This window comes from Carassius auratus, unplaced genomic scaffold, assembly GCF_003368295.1.
Source record: "Carassius auratus strain Wakin unplaced genomic scaffold, ASM336829v1 scaf_tig00216959, whole genome shotgun sequence".
In the NCBI taxonomy this organism is placed as follows: domain Eukaryota; kingdom Metazoa; phylum Chordata; class Actinopteri; order Cypriniformes; family Cyprinidae; genus Carassius; species Carassius auratus.
In genome coordinates, this window is record NW_020528816.1 from 554070 (window position 1) to 560491 (window position 6422).

At 36.2% G+C, this 6422-nt stretch overlaps 1 pseudogene; it reads right to left on the minus strand.

The window, feature by feature from the left end:
* Window positions 1–564: 564 nt before the first annotated feature.
* On the minus strand, window positions 565–6418 carry LOC113099540 (glutamate receptor 4-like; annotated as a pseudogene).
* Between the last annotated feature and the right edge of the window lie 4 nt (window positions 6419–6422).

Consider the following 6422-nt stretch of genomic DNA (forward strand, 5'->3'; position numbering starts at 1 on the left):
AACCGCTACCCTGATTTTCTTGATAAATGAAAAATACAAACAGATTCTTGAAACCAAACAAGTTGATGAAAGTAAGAGAACATAAGTGTGGCACCCACTCAAACAGATTTCAAATGTCAAGCATTGCCGTATATTTCATATTAACACCAAAATGTTAATGAATATATCAGAAGAGGAATAATAAATTACAAGATAAAGCAACATATTTGGCATTCAAATTTGAAACTAGTAGCTAAGCTCTTAAAAGTGTGTTGAGATTATGATTTAATAAACTGGTATGTAAGCAGGTTTATTTAAAAGCCATTTCTGTGAAAATACATAAAAATACTTTTTCATGGAGATTTTTTTGTTTGTTTTATTATTAAAAAGACATTTGACATCCTGAAGCAGATGATGGTAAAGTGTGCTTGAGCCGAAATAGATATTGGAACGGCATCAGCTATGAAAACAGACAGACATTATTAACTTCTCTCTTTCCCGCTCAGAGCTTCTATGAGTTTCAAGTTTGTTCGTTACAGGGGGTAGATGTCTTTGTGTCAGTCCGTGTATTTCCAATATTGTTATAAAGGGCCAAGGAAGGATTGTGTCTCTGTGACATCAAATGAGGCCTCCATCCTCCATTCAGGTGAGAGATAGGGGACAGAGCGACAGGAAAGAGAATATAACACGCTCTATTGAAAACCATTGTGTAAGGCACTCGGCGGGTTCTTATCCATCAGGAGAGATCAGTCAGACTAACGTTCATTCCCACACCAGGTCTAACAAAGGGCACCGCATGTACTGATTTGGGGAACTCAGGACTCATCACACGTCCATTCTCGCCAGTACTCCCAGTAATAGACACCCTCGCTTTGCTCCTCATAGCATCCGAAAAGGTCACCTGTAATTGACACGAACGGAGAAACAAACATCCACGCACACACACCAAACAGAGAGATGACGGAAAGTTAGAGCGTGTTTCACAAACTGGCTTCAAGCTTATTTTTAAAATGTTTAATTGAAAATGCACACGTAAATTTGATGTGGTGGAAAAACAGCAAAAATGAGGAGTGAAGTCACAAGCAAACGACATTTAGAAAATCATATCGCAATTAGGAAATGAGGGAGATGGGTATGGAAGCTTGTTTCTGTCATAGAAAATAAAAAAAGGTAATTGCAACTTTTTCTCACAACTGTGAGTTCATATCTCAATTTTGCAAGTTAAACTTAATACATTTACTTCTTTTCTTGTAATTTCAAGTTCTCACGGTTTGGACTTTACTTTCACTAGGTCTTAACATGTCTCAATTATGACTTTTTATATCTCAGTTTATATCTCACAATTCATAATTCAGCCTTTTCATATTTCTTTCCCCTCAAAATTATGAGCTGTCATTTCAAGTTATAAACTCAGAATTTAGATTTTACATCTCAAAAAATTATTTCTCTGAATAATTATTTTACAGCTTGCATATATCTCAGAATTCTGACTTTTTCCTCAGTTGTAAGTTTACATCTCATAATTCTATTTGTTTTGTTTTTTTCTTGTAGTTGCTTGTAATCTATTCTCACAATTCAGACATTTCGTCCTCTAGGTCTTAACATCTCGCAATTCTGATATTTTTCTTTCAATTCAGAGTTAAGAAAAGTCAGAATTCTGAAAAGAATTTTCACAATTACCTTTAAAATAAATAAATGAATAAATACATTCTGTAGAAAAATTAAGCTTCCATAGAGAAGGGCGATTCAACAACAGTCATACATGACAATGAGGTTGACAGTACAAAATCACACGAGATGTACAAAAAACTTTTCTCTCCAATACATTTGCAGTAGACTGAGAGGAAGTTTTTTTTTTCACTAGGAAGACCAGTACATACGATCCAGTTTACGGTCCAAACCTCCTCATTCAATAAAACATTCAGGGAATGGGACAAATGGAAGCCAAAAGAAGCGTGCACGGGGACAAACTGGAATGACGGCCGCGTATCCTACCCCCTTAAATTTTTACACTTTCGATCCCATATACGTTGTACCCTTCCTTATAAGTGGCAAAATTCTGTGAATTCTGCGAGGAAGTGGGATTAATATTCTGTGCATTCTTTGCCACCTTCATGCGCTTGGCCTCGGCTCGGGACTTGTAACAGAACTCGACCAAGGCCACCAGCATGGCCAGGCCCAGGCCGCCCACCAGGATGTAGAAGACCCCAGCCACATTGCTCAGGCTAAGAGCACTGGTCTTCTCCTGTAAATGCATACGAGACACGGGTCAGCGGTCAGGGAAAGTACAGGATTTCAATAATAAGCATTCATACTTTATGCATAAATAACAGTATATTTAAGTGGCAATTTTTGTGGATAAAAATGCACAGCTCAGGACAATAATGCTAAAACAATAACTGTACTAAGTAAAATGTGCTGCTGGTTAATGTGCCCTTGAAGCGATGCAATGGGGCCATTTAACAATTCTGCCTGAATGGGATGGATTTACTAAAGCCTTTAACATTTGCTTGAAAGTTGTATACAAAACCAACATTGTGGCTTAAAATCACAGTTCTTACATTCCCGCATGCTAATGGCTGTAGTAAATATTATTTCTTAGTTGAATTCACATTTGTAGCAGGCATTAATATGCTATGCTTAGATGTGATATGAATTACGCTTTTGTAAGAAAGCCTACAGGACCATTTAAAGGGATGCTCAAGAGAGGCATCAGGATGGAAGGCACACGGGGAAGCAGATGACAGGCATTGTGGGTAGAAGGCAGAAGTTTAACACACAAAAACACACCTACAAAAAAGTCTTCAGGGGATAGTGGCTGTCATTTAGATATTCTTTTCTAAATATTAGTGTACTGTACTGTGCACAAAATGACCACACATAAAACACACAACACATAGATACAGAGCTTACATTTGTGAAAGACTTTTTTGCACTGTGAAATAACTTGGGGAATCTATCAACCTGTTGATTTTTATAATTGTATGCAATTGGGTTCATATTTTCGACTTAAATAAAAACAGTTAATTTCAGATAATTATAAGGTTACCAGAAAATTTTTTTTAAATAAAAGTTTGCCCAATAATAGCAATAAATTGGGGTTCCCAAGCTTTCAAAATGTAAACAAAATCAAAACTATATTGATAAATATATCTAAATTGATCAACCTCTAATCTGAGTATTACCTGTGATGGTTACGACCATGAAATTGAGGCTATACACTTTTTTTGTTGTATCATAAAAGTGCAAACATGGCCAAGCATGATGTAACAGGTTTCACAAACTGTACATATAAATATTTCAGTAAGCATGAAAACAAAGTACACCAACACAACACGACAATTAACAAAACACAACCAAACAGCTTGACACACAGTGAAACAAAGACATATAAGAATCTTGGACACCCTTGTAGATGGTCCTACAAATGACCTGAGAGAAATCATGTTCATTCTTGAACAATATAAAGTTTTTTTTTTTTTTTTTCTGGATATGAATGTCTTAGAACTGCTATTCTAAACTTGGCACAGCTCAGGTCTGCAAGTATTAACAGGATCTGTGATTCTCTTATTGAGAAGCTGGAAGGAGACCACTTGTGTTACAGATATTACAAAAATTGCATATGAATGAAGTGGCATGCATTACTTTTTAATTATCAGTGGATGGTACCAGATATTAGTAGCTCTGCAGGCATTAGTCAAATTTTTTTACCAAGGCATCTCATGCTTGTCTATGCATTATCAGTCTAAAATATTTTTTTTATTTTATTATTCTTTTTTTAAGTCATTATTACTTAAATACGGGAAATTCCCACTAATCAAAAATGTGTTTGATCACATAGAACCTGCAGCGACTAACCTTACTTCCAGAGTCCTTGGATCCACATTCACCTTTATCGTACCACCATTTGTTTTTCAGCTTGTCTAAGGTGCCTTGCTCACTGAGTTTCAATACTGCAAGGTTTACTGGCGTTCTTCACGTGGGAAATAACATAAATAACATTATCAATGTTATTTTATGTTATTATTACATCAACTTTCTCTTAGAGTTCACCTTTTCTCTCCTCTTTTCTTTATTGGCATAGCGATTATGACGTTGATGCGCCATTTGGCCTAAGCAAATGCAAGTTTTGCAGAGCCAAATGTGCATTAACGTATCGCCTGAAGTAAGCAGCAAGGGCAACATCGATGTGTGCATGCACACGATGACCAATCAGAGAGGTTTGGTGTTTTTGTTTATGTGTGTGTCCTCTAGCAATGGTTAGCAATGCTTAACCTGTCAGTGTTGTCGAAAATGTCCGCCTTTGGACTTTTGGTTCCTGTGTGTTTTGCTGCTTACTTGAGTGTTGCATTGAGTTACCCATCACTTTGCTCTCTGGGGCTGACCTTGGAATCACCTCCCCCGCTGCCGCACTCTCCCTTGTCGTACCACCATTTGTTTTTCAATTTGTCCAACAGGCCTTGTTCATTCAGTTTAGTACTGCGAGGTTAACCGCATTTCTTGAAACGATAAAACATAACTTGTAAGACAGGGTGAGCCAACTTATCAATTGTCAATGGTCCTCTTTCAAACCTGAAGATTGCTTTCCTCTTTTTCAGCATTTTAACAAATAAGAAGAAATCATATCTCCTCCCTTTCAAAATATGAAGCTGTTAGAAAACATAAGACTAAGAGCATTTTTTAGGTGAGTTTAACAGAGGAAAATGGCTCAGAGTGCCGTTAATAGAGAAGTTTAACGCAGTACTCACATCCTTAACTAATAGCAGTGGCCTGCAAGTAACTTTACTTGAAGAAGGAAATCAGAACAGCAATAAAACGTCATCATAAATAATTAAATTTTCTGCTAAGGCCCACCCACCCAGTTCCTAAATCTATCCAGATTGGTTTCTGTTCACAGGAGGAGAAGAAATTGAATCTCACTAAATGAAGACTGTCTCTAATAAGGCTGAGAAATGGCAAAATGAAATACATTTCAATCAAATATCAGCATATCTTCAATAAATTCATTAACATTGGTAAACCAAAGCAGTGCCACCTCTTGCATGAATATGTCTAAATTTGGTTTGATCAGCCAAATTGGAAGTTCAAAGCACATCTTGTTAATGTTCTTTAACGAAAAATGTGTACTGCAGGGGGTTTGGTAAAAAAAAAAAAAAAAAAAAAATAGATTATAAAAACATTTCAGAAATCACATTATTAGAAATAAGAAAAGACAGCAATAATTCATGAATATAGAAAGATGAGAGACATGATAGGAGAGGATATTTAGACAGAACCTTGAAACATTCAAAAGACAAAAAAAACAAGACAAAACTTGAAAAAGACAAATCTCAAAGCCATAATTCTATAGATTAGAATCTGTTAAATTTGAATTTAAATAATGAACAAATGTACTAATATAATGTTTATCTGTAAGATATAGATTAATGAGGTATCTAAATATATAATGTATATAAAATAACAAGTAGGGATAAATGTAGATGTAAATAAGATATAATGGGGTTTTTTTTAATGTGTAAAAGAATCGGCATTATAAATATTTTCCTTCTCCTTTTTTATCTCTTTTTTTATCTACCAATTATTTATTTGGCTCTAATGTATCCACTACCACATCTATCTCTTCTATACAAACCAGGACACATGAGCACAGCTACATCAGGGTAGGTGGGATACTATAACAACATTGGACACATTGTTATACTATTCCACCCACCTTAATGAGGATCCTTTGGGGGTGGCGATGCCGTAGCCTTTGGAGTCCAGGTTTCCTCCGACCTTCATAGTGTCACAAGGTTTGCGCTGCTCGATGTACTCATTCATGGTGGACTCCAGGAGGTATGCATACTTCCCCTTGGACTTCCTCACCCGCATTACACCTTCTGCTGTCGTCTTCACAAATACAGAGGGCTCTGCACTTTTCATATACGTCCACATTTTGTCAAAAAGAGCGATTTTGGAACGCTGGAAATGAAAAAAACGAAGCCTGGATTAATATAAACTCTTTGAAATCTCTAACAATGGTTAAGCCATACAGGTATTTTCATTTTACTGTGACTAAAATCAGCAATGAAGCTTGGGATTTAGCATTTAGCTTAGCATCTTATTTCAGCCTCTAAAACATTTAACAAAAGTGTGTGTTATTTCATCAGGCCTGTTTAAAACTCACATTAATAATAGTAAAAACCAAATTGCAAATGCAAAATTTAAGAAAAAGTAGACATATGGATTAGGAATTACAGAGAGTTGAATGGCTCTTACTCTGAAAAACTCTTTTGTTGAACCAGAGTCTAAAGTTCCATAAGCAATCTCTGTTTGCTTTGCTAAGTCCTCTGCACTCTCAATTGGAGACACCATCCTCTCCACTGTTAGGAAGGCAAGCCAAGTTAGCCGTGTAGGATGAAATTATGATCAGGGTGAAAAACCACCAGACTCCTCCAACTATG